The following is a 16,882-nucleotide window of genomic DNA, read 5'->3' as shown; positions in this document are numbered from 1 at the left end:
GCCACTCTCTGTGCAAAAAATTGCCCTTCATCTGTTTTGTAAATCCATTTCCTCAAAAATGCGGCCCCCAGTTTTGGGAGGAAGTTAGAGCACCCAGAGGAAACCTGTGCAGACACAGGGAAAATGTGCAAACTCCTCATAAACAGTCACTCATGCATGGAATCAAATTTGGGTCCCTCTTGCTATGAGACAGTAGAGCTAACCACTGAGCCACCAGGCTAAGGAAGGGATCCAGGATGATACACAAAACTGGATAACACAGACAGAGTAAAAGGAAATAAATATAGGGAAATAAGCAGCAGAAATGATATGTTATGACACTATATCTGATGCAGTGATAAGTGAGGGCCAAGGGAGACAAAGGGAGGAAGGTGTGATACAGAAAGAAATGGCTGCTTAGCTAAATTAAGATGGGTATTTCCCAAGGCTGCCTGAGTGATTTCATCCTCTCCATTCAGACTTCGTCAAATTAGCCGGAAATAAGATGTGTAGAGACTAGCATTTCCAATTGCTTGTCGTTGCTCATTCTGCTATTGAAATAGTTAGTGATACTTAGGTTGCTGGCTCATCATTTACCCACAGTTTCCAATTGTAAAATTGCAAACCTCCTGGAATGTGGCAGAATGGTAACGTTTGGATGCACTTAACAATTCTTTCATATCACAAGTTGATTATGGTTTCAAATTCAAATCCAATGAAATCTACGTTGCCCGTATGTTATTGTATATTGGGGCAGATTATCTGGTATCTGAGACATAACCTCAAACACCAACTCTCAGTTACATTCAGACCTGAAATAACCAGTGCTTCTGAAGTCCAGGAGGTTTTCAACAAACTAAATTTGTTTGCTACAATATCTCACTTAAGTCTTTTAAAATGCTGGCCCACTGGGAACATACTGACTTAATCAGCATGGTTTGGAAGTAACGAAGAATCATAAAATACAATGTTTCAATAAATATCTCAGCTAATGGGTTAAGAGAAATCGAAATTTGACGTATTGTTTATGTAGGATTTTGTGCTCAATGTAATGCATGGTTCTCCTGCATCATTGAATAGAAATTATTTGACAGCAGATTGCTCATGCCTTCAATAATTCCTGTGAAATATTGTGGAATGTGTTATAGCTGTGTACGCCAGTACTGGTGCTGAACGGAGCCCGCGTCACCAATCCTTATTTGCAATAGTGTTTGTTACTGACACCAAGTAGGAAATAGAATATCCTTTGTTGTCACGTGCATTCAAGTACAGATGTACAGGAGTACAATGAAAAGTGTACAATGTCACAGTTTATGGCACTACCTTAGGTACAAACACCTAAGTACAAATCTTAGATGCAAGAGGAATAAAAAAGTAATCGCATGAACTTACAGTGTTCAAAGAATAAGTTAGAAATAATACATAGATAAAGAATTCACATTACAGTCAAATATAACAAAATCAAGTACACATAACATTGCAGCAGCTCAGTGCATGGGCTTCCCCACATGGTCTGACTTCCTGCACCAGACCCCAGATCAACATCCGTCCCTGCTCCCCTGCAAACCTCCGGTCCACTCGTACCGGCTCTCAGCTGCTCTGAGGTAAGTTTCCTCAGCTTCCCTGCACCAGCCACTGCTCTGGGACTCCTTTCCCTGTGTTGGCCTCTGCCCGAGACTCACTCCAACTGCTGGCCTCTGCTCTGGGACTCCTTCCCCTGCGCTGGCCTCTGTCAAGCAGAAACTGTCACGTGGATTTTAAGCATATCCTCACATTAGTTTTACATAAAAGATAAATTTATTTTATTTTTACAAAGTAGACTTTCTTCCTCTGCATTACCTCCTCATCCTGAGCCAATTAACTTTCATGCCTTTGCTGGGGAAAGATTAAGTTAGAAGTGTGGTTCAATCATTCTCTCACTAAAACCAACCCAACATGTGACTCTTTCTCTTTACAACATGGAGTTGGTGGTTACGATGCTGAAGAAGGAAATTCAGCCCATCATGTCTGCACCAGTTCTATTGGCAACCTCCTGCCTTTTCTCCATGACTTTGCTCACCATTTCTATCCAAATAATCACCCAATACCCTCTTGAGTTAAACCTGCCTCCAGCATGTCTCCAGACACTGCATTCCACACCCTAACTGCTCACTGAGTGGGAGGTTTGTTCTCACATCAACCTTGCTTCATTTGCACTTGATACCTCTTGTTCATTTTTCTTTTAAAAGTGGGACCAGCTACATCTTGTCAGAAAACAGCGCACAGGTACAACAGGTGATAAGGAAGGCAAATGTAATTTCGGCGTTTATTTCCAAAGGAACGGGAGTATAAACATAAGGAAATGTTGTGATAACTATGTAAGGTGTTAGTGAGACTGCACCTGAAATACTCATTCACATTTGGTCCCCTTACTTTGGGAGAGATATAGTTGCATTGGAGGCAGTTCAGAGGAGGTTCACTTGATCAATTATAGAGGTGTGGGATTAGATTTATGAAGAGGGATTGAGCAGTTTAAGTTTATATTCCCTGGAGTTTCGAAAAATGAGAGGGGATCCAATTGAGGTATATAAAATGCTCGAGGAGCTGTTATCTCATGTGGGTTGATTTAGATTGAAAGGTCTTAGTTTTAGAATAAGGGGTAGCACATTGAATGCAGGGATGAGGATAAAATAGAGATAGTAGGAGCTGCCGATGCTGGAGAATCTAAGATAACACAGTGTAGAGCTGGATGACCACAGCAGGCCAAGCAGCATCAGAGGAGCAGGAAAGCTGATGCTTCAGGTCTGGATCCTTCTTCAGAAATCCAAACCCGGAACGTCAGCCTTCCTGCTCTTCTGATGCTGCTTGGTCTGCTGTGGTCATCCAGCTCCACACCTTGTTATCTGAGGAGAGATTACTTCTGTCAAAGAGGCATGAATATGTGGAATTTACTCCTGCAGAGTGCTGTGAATGCTGGGACATTGAGTGAATTTAAGGAGGAAATGGACAGATCTAAATTAGTATTAGGTTGAAGAGTTATGGACAGCGGCTGGAAAGTGGAGTTGAGGCTGAGATGAGATCAGCCACAATTGCATTAAATGCAGAGTAGGTTTTAAGAGGTTGAATTGCCCACTGCTGCTACTAGCCCTTCTGTCCTTGTGAACTGTAAACCTACTGACAGTTTGGAACACCTTGATCAAATCTCGTCTCAGCCTTCTTCTCTCCAAGGAGGACAGTCTCAACTTGTTCGATCTATCGTCAATATTGTTTTTTGTTGCCTTCCTGCACAATGAAAAAAACTGCAGTTTCTCCTTGCCCATTCTCTACCCGAATCAAGAGGTTTATGAAACAGGGATAAATCTTTGCTTGTTCTGCTGTGCGGGTGTCTGGATGTCAGAATTAAAATGTGCTCTGCACCATTTGGAGTTATTCCATTTGTGAAACAAAAATATTCTAAATTTAGAAAGAAAAACATTTCAGCACACTCCGTAGTTTTGTGCTGGAAGTGTCAAAAATTTAACTTGCTCTAACCATTAGATGTTACCAGTATCAGCTCTCGAAATAGTTTATCTAATGAATGAGTGCTAATTATAACATGGAAACTTTATTTTTGTTACACACTGAATATTGCAGTGCTTTGAAACATACACCCTGCCATGTGCAAACGGAGAACCGTCAACATTCTTTATTCGTTGCTGGACAGTCTTGTTGATGGTGCAGTTCGAGGAATGTTATACTTTCTCTTTGTGATGTTGCACTAAGCATGCAGACTAGGTGTATCGCAATTAGGACCTACATTCCGACAACTCCTGCCCAAGTGCCAGGACATCCAAAAGTGCTTCCCAATCAATGAAGTACTTTTGAAGTGTAGCTACCATAGATATAAGAATCCAAGAACATAAGAAATAGGAGCAGGAGTAGGCCATCTGGCCCCTCCAATCTGCTCTGTCATTTAATAAGATCATGGCTGATCTTTCCATGGAGTCAGCTCCACTTACCCATCTGCTCAACAATTCCATTAATTATTTTACTACTCAAAAATCTATCTATCTTTGCCTTTAAGAAAGCCAATGAGGCAGCCTCAACTGCTTCACTGGGCAGGATATTCCACAAATTCATAAATTTTAATTAGTATTAGGTTGAAGAGTTATGGACAGTGGCTGGAAAGTGGAGTTGAGGCTGAGATGAGATCAGCCACAATTGTATTAAATGGCAGAGTAGGTTTTAAGAGGTTGAATTACCAACTGCTGCTATGAGTCCTTCTGTCCTTGTGAACTGTCCACCTACTGACAGTTTGGAAGCTCTTCCTCAACTCAGTCCTAAATCTGGTCCCCCTAATTTTGAGGCTGTGCCCCCTGGTTCTAGTTTCCCCTGCCCTGCCAATGGAAACAACCTCGTTGCTCTTGTCTATTCCCTTCCTAACTTTATATGTTTCCATAAGATCACCCCTCATTCTTTTCAATTTCAGAAGTATAGGCCCATCCACTCAGTGTGTCTCTTCATAAACCAACCATCTCTATCACCCTCGTGAACCTCCTGTGCACCCCCTCCAGTGCCAGAACATTCTTGCTCAAGTAAGGAGAGCAAAACTGTATGCAGTACCCCAGGTGTGGCCTCAGAAGCACCCTATACAGTTGCAGCATAACCTCGCTCTTTTTAAACTCCATCCCGCTAACAATGAAGGACAAAATTCCAATTGACTTCTTAATTTCCTGCTGCACCTGCAAACCAACTTATAGTGATTCAAGCATAAGGACTCCCAGGTCCCTCTGCACGGCAGCATGCCACAATATTTCACTATTTAAATAATAGTCCATTCTGCTATTATTCCAACGTAAATGATGATCTCACATTTCCTAATGTTGTACTCCACCTGACAGACCCTTGCCCACTCACTTAACCTATCTATATCCCTTTGTAGAATTTCAGTTTCCTCTGCACACTTTGCTTTACGACTCATTTCAGAGTCATCTGAAAACTTTGCCACAACACAATTTGATCCCCGACTCTAAACCATTTATGTAAATTTCAAGCAGTCGTGGTCGCAACACTGATCCCTGTAGATATGTAGGCGATGAGAGAGGCAACATGTTTGCAGCCTGGTCCAATAAACCACATTGAAATATTGCATATGCTGGAAAGCTGAAAGAAAGGCAGAGAATGCTGGAGAAACTCAACACATCAGGCAGTATTTGTGGAGAAATATTGAGGGTTCACATTTCAAGTCCAGTATGACTCGTCTTCAGAATTGAAAAGTATTGAAAAATAGTTTGTAAAAAAATACTTCTGACACAGGCAGAAACCCAGTGTGATAGACAAAGTGGTTGTGTGACGGGAAAAGTGGTGTAAATTGGGGGTAAATTAAGGTGTGAAAGGAAGAGGGTGGGCCCTCTCTACAAAGAGCAAAGTAAAGGAGACAGAAACAAAGCAATGCTGTGTGTAGGTGGAATAGGGGAATGGGAGTTGGGAAAGGATGTGGGAAAAATGGATAACAGACATGTGATTGGTTTCTGAAGTTTTAAATTCAGTGTTGAGATCTTGAGGTTGTAATATGCCTAAATGGAAAATGTGTTGTTGTTGCCATTGCGCATTGTTGGAATATTGCAGCACACCCAGGACAGAGATGTTATCATGAGAGCATGGGGGTTTATTGCAATGGCAAGCAACTGTGATGTCAGGGTCATTCCTGCAGATTTGGCAGTGATGTACTGCAAAGTGATCACCCAATCTTTGTTTGGCCACCCCAATGGAAAAGAGACCACGTGGTGAAGAGCAAATGAGGTAAACAGAAGTGATGAGGGAGAAATTTTGGCCAGGACATCAGGATGAATTTTCCTGCTCTTCTTGCTTGTAGACCTCAACCTCAACACAATATCTCACCTGAATGACAGCATCTCAGACAGTGCAGCATTCCCTCAGTGCTGCATTAGCACATCAATTTGTCGAAGCTCTGGAAATGCTGCATTAGACAAACCATTAAACAAGTGTATTTTCTATTTTCCCCTTTCCCTGCTCTTTGGTGAAATAGTTAACCTTTCAAATGGTGCCTGCTCTGGAACTGAAATTCAGGAATGGCGACAGTAAGCTTGCACCCCAGCTCCGTGTAGAATACTGAATTGCATCTCCAAAACACAACGTCACCTTTGAAACTGTTGAATATGATTGAAGGCCAGTCCCCTTAATTTTCACAGTGAACTACTTTGCCTACTTCTTGACAGAAAAGCACTTCTTCAACTCTGCTCCACTTTGTCCCTTTAGTCATAAATCTCTTCTACCAGGGCAGAGTGCAGGCACTTAAGCAATGTTGAAAGTGCTAGCTTGCAAAATGCTGTATCTGACCTAAATATTGCAGGAGCCAGTGAAGTATTGACCTGACACTGTTTGAGCCCAAGTCATGAATTCTGTGACCCTAAATGACAATTCTTCCTTGTGCCATATGACCTCTCTGTAGAGGTTTATTTTTGTAGTTGATGCTAATCTTGTCCATTGTTTTCCTTTATTCTCTTACTACATGGACTGCCCTTTAGTGCTTCCACTCCTACAATTCTGCATCTGCAACACTGGGTATTTATTTCTGTGGAAGGCAGTAGTGTAGCAGTAATGACACTGGGCTAGTAATCCAGAAGACTCAAACTAATGTCCCGGGAACTTAGCCTCATATCCTACTTTAAACCAGGATTTAATAAAATGATGGAAGAAAAGCTGGCCTGAACGCAAAAATGTAATTTCTGCCGATTGTTATTAAAAAGAAATCATCTGATTCACTCATGTCCCTTAGCAAAGGAAATCTGCTGTCCTTACCTGATCTAACCTATATGTGACTCCAGACTCACAACAATGTGGTTGACTTGTAACTGTCCTCTGGACAATTAGAGATGTGCAGCAAATGTGTGGGTGTCTGGATGAGAGAATTAACATGTGCTCTGCACCGCTTAGAGTTATTCCATCTATGAAACAAAGATGTTCTAAATTAAGAAAAAAATCATTTCAGCAGAAAAGAATCCTCCATGATTTTGAACTATCTTAAGACTGTAATGTTGTTCAGATTATTGCAATCTCTGCCCGTTTCTCTCGTGTGTTAGCATCTCCATAGTCAAAAGAGCAGATGATGACAACCCAGGACTACAAACAACCCAAACTTTGCTGTTAGACACAGTGTCTACGAAACTACCATCAACCATGATAGTGATGACAGGAACAAGAACAAATTGCATTCTTATTGTCCCTTTTTAGGGTCGCTTATCTCAGTTGGTAAGATGGCAAAAATGTAGCTTGTAAGAAAACTATCCAGCCCTACTCTAACCTTCCATCCCTGTTGGATTTACACCCCAAGAATTTTGCAGCCATGAAGCTGATGATTGGGTGACCTCTGTGACCCCAGAGAAGAACAGAGCAAGAATATGGATAAACAAGAAAGATATTTCGGAACAGAGTGGACATTGAATGGTCAAACTTCTCATTTCCAGTTCTGATGAAGAGCCATCTAGACTCAAAACATTAGCTTGCTCTCTCTCTCTCTCCATGGATGCTGCCTGACCTGCTGTGATTTCCAGCAATGTTTGTTTTCAGTACAGATTCCAGCATCTGCAGTAATTTGCCCCTTCTGATCTCTAAGCTTCCTAACAACACATTTTACTGCTCTAGTCATTGGTTTTATAACTATTTTTGCACTTTTACCCTGTAAGCCTGATGCAGCTAATTGGGGGAGGGGGGGTGTGCACACTGTGACACAAGACAACCCAGCAAGTTTTTCAAATGCAATTGTCTGATTTACTTTAGCATGGTATTACGCACCAGAGCATGATATTGCTTTGCATGTTTTGGCAGCTCTTTCCCTGGACTGTTAAGTGTATCTGTTGTTTCAATATGCGAGGGCATTTGTCAATCACTTTTGACTTTGCCTGACATCTGAGTGTTTCATTTGTGACCTTGGAATAACTCCACGTTGACGTTAAAGCACTCAACATTGTCTCTAGAGGAGAGATTGTCATTTCACAGATTCTCAGTCGTTCTCATTGTTTGCCAGGGTCATTAAGTTGTTGACCTTGACCTTTAAAGATAACCAAGCTGCCTGAGGGCAATGCTTTTATCCTGTATCTGAAGAATTTTGTTTGAATTCAATACAAAAGGCTTATGCCTCTTTACTTAGCAAGAATTTTTATGTTCAACAAGGTGAGTGATATTAATGCAGAACAATGGAATGTCAGGCATCAAGTTTCACCATGAAGTGCACCAACGTCAGTGATAATACTACCCATTGCACAACAGACCTGCAGCTGTTCTGCTCATGGACATTTTGACGAGGTGACAGTTTTTGTGCAGTACTCTCATCCCTACAAAGAATTGGAATTGAGAGCAACAAAGCGTATCTCACACAGGAGTCTTTATCAGCAGCAAGTGTGCCTGTGTATTAGCACTCCCACCCCTGAATCTGAAGGTTCAGTATCTACACAGAAGCCTAGCCTGACTGCTGTGCAGTACTGAGGGAGTGCGAAGCTGTCAGAGATGTTGTCTTTTGGGTGAGTCTCCATCTGCTCTCCCAGGCAGATGTTAAAAAAAGTCCCATGGTGCTTACTTTGAAGAAAATCGGAGAGGATTCTCTTCCTTGTCTTGGTCAACGCTTATAAAAATATTTTTAAATCAGAGATGATAGTACACACCTCAGGAGCAGGTGTAACTTGAACCTGGGGCTTAACCATGGTTTAAAGGCAAGGACACTATGACTACACCATATGAGTTTCAATGCCATAAACAAAGCAGGGTGTTACCAGTGTGAATCGTTGCTGAATAGAAATTGACCGTTGTATTTCCTACATTACAATGATAATTGCACTTCGAAACAAAACCCGATTTGTTCGAATGTGTTTTGAGGGTCCTGAAATAATACAAAGATTCTTTCTTCCTTCCACATCAACCCAAACGTTCATAATTTCTCTATGACTAAGGGACGACTGAGAAAATGTTTGTATTGAGTCAAGATGGGGGCAGTCTTGAAAAAGATGCACATTGGGTTCAGTCTGAGAGGGTGTGGAAATGAGATTAGTAAAAGCAGTATTTCAGAGATGATTGTGCTGAGATCGTTTCTGTACTACAATAAAACTGCAGTGTCAGCTTTTTACTGTGCTAATGTGGAGCTCTGAGTCAGCAACCATTGTTTCAAATAGCATATCAAAAGACAGATTCTGGGATTGATAGACAGCTTTGAGTTGCCAGAAGACAGTAACTCCACACTGTCTTGTTTGCAGTGAGCTATTTTAGGATCAGACAAGAGCAGGGATAAAAGTGAAACATCGAATCACAAAATTGTTGGAGAACAGATGGAGGTAGAAGCCACAAATTCTTCAATATGCCCTCATTACTGAAATTTCTCATTCCTGGAATCATTCTTGTAAATGCCTTCTGCGCAGTGTCCAGTGCATTCACATCTTTTCCACAATGTGGCACCCAGAACTGTGCACAATACTCCAGCTGAGGTCTAATAAGTGTCCTGTCAAAGCTCAATATCACCTACTTACTCTTGTACTCTATGCTCCTACTCATAAAGTTGAGAACACTTTATCAGAGATAATGGGAACTGCAGATGCTGGAGAATCCAAGATAATAAAGTGTGAAGCTAGATGAACACAGCAGGCCAAGCAGCATCTCAGAAGCACAAAAGCTGACGTTTCGGGCCTAGACCCTTCATCAGAGAACTCTGATGAAGGGTCTAGGCCCGAAACTTCAGCTTTTGTGCTCCTGAGATGCTGCTTTGCCTGCTGTATTCATCCAGCTTCACACTTCATTATCTTGAGAACACTGTATGGTTTATTAATTGCTGTCTCCATCTGTTCACAACCTTCAATAATTTCTGTGCATATTCACCAAGATGCCTGTGCTCCTCACCCTGTTTAGCATTGTATTCCTATTTAATGTGGTCTTTAAATGTTCCTCTGACCAAAATGCATCACCTCCAACTTCTCTGCATTAACACTCATCTGTCTCTTCCTCTCACTTATCCCCTCCTCCGCTGCACTTCCACTTCCTACCTACTAACATCATCCTGCCCCCTTGACCTGTCAATCCTCCCCGCACTGACCTATCCCCTCCCTACCTCCCCACCTACTCATCTCTACTGGCTCCATCCCTGCCCCTTTAACTTGTCTGTCTCCTCTTCACCTATCGTCTCCTCTTTCCATCTTCTTGCCTCCCCCTCTCTCCCTATTTATTTCAGAACCCTCTCCCCCTCACCCTTTTATGATGAAGGGTCTAGGCCCGAAACGTCAGCTTTTGTGCTCCTAAGATGCTGCTTGGCCTGCTGTGGTCATCTAGCTCTACGCTTTGTTATCTCGAGCTCTCCAGCATCTGCAGTTCCCATTATCTCTGTCACATATCCACTCACTTCACCGATTTTAATATGCCTTTTTTTCTATTTATTTGTGGGATGTGGGTGTCGCCGGCTGGCCAGCATTTCTTGCCCATCCCTAGCTGCCCCTTGAGAAGTTGCTGGTCAGCTGCCGTCTTGAACCGCTGCAGCCCTCCTGCCGTGGGTTGACCCACAATGCCGTTAGGGAGGGAATTCCAGGATGTTGACCCAGCAGCAGTGAAGGATATATTCCCAAGTCAGGATGGTGAGTGACTGGGAGGGGAACTTGGACATGGTGGTGTTCCCACATATGTGATGGCCTTGTCCTTCTAGGTGTAAGCGGTTGTGGGTTTGGAAGGTGCTGTCTGAGGATCTTTGGTGAATTTCTATGGTGTACCTTGTAGATAGTACACACCACTGCTACTGAGCGTGGATGGTGGAGTGAGTGGATTTTTGTGGATGTGATGCCAATCAAATGGGTTGCTTTGTCCTGGATGATGTCGAGTTTTTTGTGTTGTTGGGGCTGCACCCATCCAGGCAAGTGGGGAGTAATCCATCGCAGTCCTGACTTATGCCTTGTAGATGGTGGGCGGGCTTTGAGGAGTCAGGAGGGGAGTTACTTGCCGTGGTATTCCCAGCTTCCGGCCTGCTCTTGTTGCCACTGTGTTAACGTGGTGAGTCTAGTTGAACTTCTGGTCAATGGCAACCCCAGAATGTTGATAGTAAGTGATTCAGTGATAGTAACACCATTGTTGGGATATGACCAAGAATACTGAAGCGATGCAAGGGAGGAAATTGCTGCGCTCTTGAGGGAAATCTTTGTGTCCTCAATGGCGGCAGGGGGAGGTCCCAGAGGATTGGAGAACAGCCAATGTTGTCCCTTTGTTTAAGAAGGTGGCAGGGATAACCCAGTGAATTACAGGCAGGTGAGCCTTACGTCAGTGGTAGGGAAATTATTGGAGAGGATTCTTCGAGACAGGATTTACTCTCACCTGGAAATCAAGGGGTGTATTAGTGAGAGGCAACATGGTTTTGTGAAGGGGAGGTCGTGTCTCACTAACTTGGTTGAGTTTTTTTGAGGAAGTGACAAAGATAGTCCATGAGGGTAGGGCAGTGGATGTCCACATGGACTTCAGTAAGGCCTTTGAATAGGTCCCTCTTGGCAGACTGATACAGAAGGTAAAGTTGCACGGGTCAGAGGTGAGCTTGCAAGATGGATAAAAAACTGGCTCAGTCATTGAAGACAGAGGGTAGCAGGGGGTGGTGGGGGCCTGGAACTCGCTGCCTGGGGAGGTAGTGGAAGCAGATACCATAGTGACTTTTAAAGGGCATCTTAACAAATATAAAAACAGGAAGGGAATAGAGGGATATGGTTCCCAGAAGAGTAGGGGGTTTTAGTTGTGATGGGCAGTATGTCGGTGCAGGCTATGGAGGGCCAGCTGGCCTGTTCCTGTAAAGTAATTTTCTTTGTTCTTTGTTCTTTGAATGTCAGGGGATGGTCATAACCAGGCATTTGTGTGGCATTAATATTACTTGCCACTTGTCAACCCAAGCCTGGATATTGTCCAGATCTTGTTGCATGTGAACACAGACTACTTCAGTATCAGAGGAGTCACAAATGGCGCTGAACAATGTGCAATCATCAGCGAATATTCCCAACTCTGACCTTATGATGGAGGGAAGGTCATTGATGAAGCAGCTGAAGATGGTTGGGCCCAGGACACTACCCTTTGGAGTTCCACACTGGCATCTTCACAATTTACACTTCATCCAAATTTTGTGTCATCTACAAACTTTTATATTGCCTTGTTTGTGCCAAGATATAGAATATTGATACATACCAGAAAAAGCAAAGGCCGCATTACCAATTCCTGAGGAACTCCACTACAAACCTTACTCTGATTTAAAAAGTATCCTGTCAAAATACTGTCAGTTCCCTATTACTCAACCAATTTCATATCCTGTTGCTTCTGTCCCATTTACGTCATGACCAACAACTTTCCTCAAAATAATAAAATGTGAGGCTGGATGAACATAGCATCTCAGGAGCACAAAAGCTGACATTTCGGGCCTAGACCCTTCATCAGAGAGGGGGATGGGGTGAGGGCTCTGGAATAAATAGGGAGAGAGGGGGAGGTGGACCGAAGATGGAGAGTAAAGAAGATAGGTGGAGAGGAGAGTATAGGTGGGGAGGTAGGGAGGGGATAGGTCAGTCCAGGGAAGACGGACAGGTCAAGGAGGTGGGATGAGGTTAGTAGGTAGGAGATGGAGGTGCTTGGGGTGGGAGGAAGGGATGGGTGAGAGGAAGAACAGGTTAGGGAGGCAGAGACAGGTTGGACTGGTTTTGGGATGCAGTGGGTGGAGGGGAAGAGCTGGGCTGGTTGTGTGGTGCAGTGGGGGGAGGGGATGAACTGGGCTGGTTTTGGGATGCGGTGGGGGAAGGGGAGATTTTGAAGCTGGTGAAGTCCACATTGATACCATTGGGCTGCAGGGTTCCCAAGCGGAATATGAGTTGCTGTTCCTGCAGCCTTCGGGTGGCATCATTGTGGCACTGCAGGAGGCCCATGATGGACATGTCATCTAAAGAATGGGAGTGGGAGTGGAAATGGTTTGCGACTGGGAGGTGCAGTTGTTTATTGCGAACTGAGCGGAGGTGTTCTGCAAAGCGGGTCCCCAAGCCTCCGCTTGATTTCCCCAATATAGAGGAAGCCACACCGGGTACAGTGGATGTTTTGCGGCAGTGTATCGAAAGACTTCTGGATATCCATGCCTGTCACATCAACAGCATAACTTTCATTGAGGCTTTCCATTTCTTCTCTTGGGCTACATTTGCATTGGTGAACTACCTGTAAACCATCAGGCCAACTTAGTTCTGAAAACTAAATTAGAGTACAGGGCGGCATGGTGGCTCAGTGGTTAGCACTGCAGCCTCACAGCGTCAGGGACCTGGGTCCAATTCCACCCTCGGGCAACTGCCTGTGTGGAGTTTGCACATTCTCCCCGTGTCTGCGTGGGTTTCCTCCGAGTGCTCCAGTTTCCTCCCACAGTCGAAAGATGTGCAGCTGGGTGGATTGGCCATGCTAAATTGCCCTTAGTGTCCAGGGATGTGTAGCTTTGGTAGGGTGGGATGCTCCAAGGGTCAGTGTGTAGTTGTTGGGCTGAAGGATCTGCTTCAACACTGTAGGGTTTCTTTGATTCACCATACTGTCAATGAGACAGCAATGATTTTATTTTAAAACTTTGAATTTATTTAAAAAATAGTATTAGACTACAAAATGCCTTTGTACTTCTTTCTTTTAAAATTCATTCACAGGATGAGGGCTTCACTAGCATTTATTGTCTAACCAAGAGGGCAGTTAAGAGCCAACCACATTGCTGTGGGTCTGGAGTCACATGTAGGCCAGACCAGGTAAGGATGGCCGTTTCCTTCCCTGAAGGACATTAAGATGCTTTTTTTCCCAAATTGATATATGGTCATCATTAGACTGCTAATTTTAGATTTTTATTGAATTTAAATTCTGGTGATTGCCATGGTGGGATTCAAACCCACATCCCCAGCATCTTGCCTGGGTCTCTGGATTCACAGTCTAACAATAATACCTCAACTATATATGTGAATATCAAATCTTTGGGCTGCCTCAGTGCTTTACGAACAGCAACGTACTTCCTGAATATAGTCACTGTTGTAATTCAGGCAAACACTGTTATATATGTAACATAAACAGAGAATTCTGGAGAAACTCAGCGGGTCTGGCAGCATCAGACCTAATGAGTTGGTTCTGAAGAGTCATACTGGACTTAACGTTGTTTCCCCCTCCAGAGTTCTCTGTGTTTGTCTCAGATTTTCAGAATCCATAGTAGTTTACCTTTGTGGAGTTGAGATGTCCATCAGCCATGATTTAAATGGCGGAGTGGACTTGATGGGCCGAATGGCCTTACTTCCACTCCTATGTCTTATGGTCTTATGCTGTCTTGTGTGTACCTTGGCTTTAACAGAGTTCCTCATTTAAGTACTCCACATATCCTATGTATACAATGTTGTGACTCTGCCTGCCAGTTAGTCTGCTTTGGGCTTTGCAAGGTGTGCCCACAGAAATCATTAGGTCACTATTATGTCTGCTCTATGACTTATAATGTGTTTTACTGTTTTAAACAAACTAACCTTCACTAACCCTCATAGTTAATTAATCCCTGGTATGTGATTGATATGAGACATTTGCATTTTTGGGACAAACACAGCAGGAAATTTGCTAAGAACATGTTCCGACCCTGTCCCACAAAAGCAGCAATATTGGTTGGTGTGCAAATGCGGCCCTTGTTTTCCTACAAATTAATTCAATGCGATCTCTACATAAAGAGTTTATCGGCTCAGCTGAAATTGAAATTTCATTAGGAATGCATTAAAGTGCCAGCATTGAGAGATTGCATTCATCTACCTCCCTGTGCGTTGCCAGCCCACCACAAAATTTTTCACATCTTGTGGGGCTGTTCCTTGAATGGTTGGAATTGTTGCTTTGTTGGGAAACATGGCTGCCCAGTTTGTGCATAGCAAGGTTCTACAAGGAATAAATGCCCCATGTCTATTTTAATGCTGTCAAGCTAGGGGATTGGATCCTACACATTCACCTGAGCAAACAGATGAGGGCTTCTTAGTTTAATGTTGCAGCTGAATTTTGGCCCCTCTGACACTCGAATTGCACTGTCGTCGCAGGTTGAATGATACAGTGAAATTCTGGAGTGGGCTTGAACCCAGAATCTCCATGTGGAAGTGTTACCATTGAACAAAGCTAATACAAAGTGGAAATTTAGAAAAACTTTCAGGTTTAGTGATATTCAGCAATGTTGTCCTTTAACTGATATTTGAATTTCCCACCAGTCTGTGGCATATTCCAATAAATTAGCAAATGACATCCTCCGTATTTCACAAATTCCAACTGAATCCAAATTTAGTAATGTCACGGACAGCCTCAATTTTACAGAGCAAAGGTGCACAGCAAAAAGCTTCCTTTCTGCTCATTAAGAAAAGGGAGACTTTATTCATCAAGGGATTACATTTCCCTCAAAATTGACAACACTAAAGGTCAAAAAACTTGGAAATTACATTCAGAATAAATCAAACTTCTTTTGTGCTCATTTAAAAAGTTTCTCATTGATAGCTGAACCCACCCACAAAATAATCCTGATTCCCAATTAAGCATTTATGCACTTATATGTCATAGCATAGAGGTAATATCACTGGGTAAGTATCTAGAAGGACTATGCAAATACTGCAGGGATTTAGGTTCAAATCCAGCCATTGGCAGAAAGTGGAATTTAAATTTAATTAATTAATAAATCCACAATAAAAATAATCGCCATGAAACTGTCATCACTGTTGTAAATGAAATGTAGTTCTCATTTCCTGTAGAGAAGGAAATCTGTCATCCTTACCTGGTCTGTCCGACATGTGACTTTGAAAGTTATTGCCTCTAACCCATCCTCTGAAACAGAGAGACTGAGCCATTCAATTTAAGGGCAATTAGGGATGGGCAACAGAAGTTAGTCTTGCCATCAACTCCCACATTCCCTGGAATTTTATTTTTAAACCTACCTATTTGAAAACCCTTGAATTTGACTCTTAAAATTATTTTTAAAGAGCCAGGATGCCTTTAAAATGTTTACAGCTGTATATGTATATAAGTATATATCAACATAATGAGAAGCCCTGAAAACATTAAACATCTCATCATAGATTTTAAAAGAACAATTTTCAATTATATAAAATCAGTGTTGAGCCATCTACACTGATTGCATTTCTTACCTTTTTGTGATAAACTCATTTTGATCTGTTTTCAATGAAAGAACCATAGCCTATAGTGCTTTAGTTCAATCCTTCTCAATTATATTTCACTCACTTTTCAATTTAATTTCCCAAGGAAAGCTTTGGAGTTGAGAACTGCTAGATGGATGAAGTGAAAGATCCTCTCTCATGGACCAAGAGGAGCAGGAGTTGGATTCCCCTCCCCCTAGAATTAATCTTTCCGGTTGTCTGACAGCCGATCTCAACCCAGCTGTGGCCTGACCAGAAACTCCTCCCTAAACTCCGATATCAATATCTTCCACCAAAATCCACCTCCTGATCTCCCATCAGCCCTATGTGTAACTCACCTCCTAATGAACAAAACCTAACTTCTGATGTTCAACTCCCCTCTGATCGCTGATGGCTCAGTTGTAACCTGATTTCTAATGTCCCGACTCGACTCTCCCCCGACCTGTTCCCCTCCCCTGCCTATCCACTCCCTTCCCTACCTCGTGATCTCCAAAGTCTAGTTCATCCCTTCGACATCTTTAACCATCACCTTGCTCTCCCTTACAGCCCGATGGCTTTGAAAAAATTTCAAATTAGCTTGCTGACATTGTATAAGTGAGTGCAGTGCTAATATTATTGGAGTCCAAGCTCGCGATTTGTAGGTCACTTCGACAGCTGTTAATTGTGGTCTATTGATGTAAATGCATCAGTAGGTATTATGGGGCTAAAGTCGCCACAGCGCTCTTCTGGTTTCCTTAGCTTGATCCCAAGGAAATGAATGCTCCCCAAATCTC

General features: G+C 42.8%; 1 protein-coding gene across 5 annotated transcripts in view; it reads left to right on the top strand.

The window, feature by feature from the left end:
* Window positions 1-16,882, top strand: part of LOC125460853 (monocarboxylate transporter 2-like) — a 318,309-nt gene that overhangs the window by 109,125 nt on the left and 192,302 nt on the right. The gene's annotated exons all lie outside the window — the stretch shown is intronic.

This window comes from Stegostoma tigrinum, chromosome 18 (genome assembly GCF_030684315.1).
Source record: "Stegostoma tigrinum isolate sSteTig4 chromosome 18, sSteTig4.hap1, whole genome shotgun sequence".
Lineage (NCBI taxonomy): Eukaryota > Metazoa > Chordata > Chondrichthyes > Orectolobiformes > Stegostomatidae > Stegostoma > Stegostoma tigrinum.
Note: the sequence above shows the minus strand (reverse complement) of the source record. Positions and strands in the feature narration are given on the sequence as shown.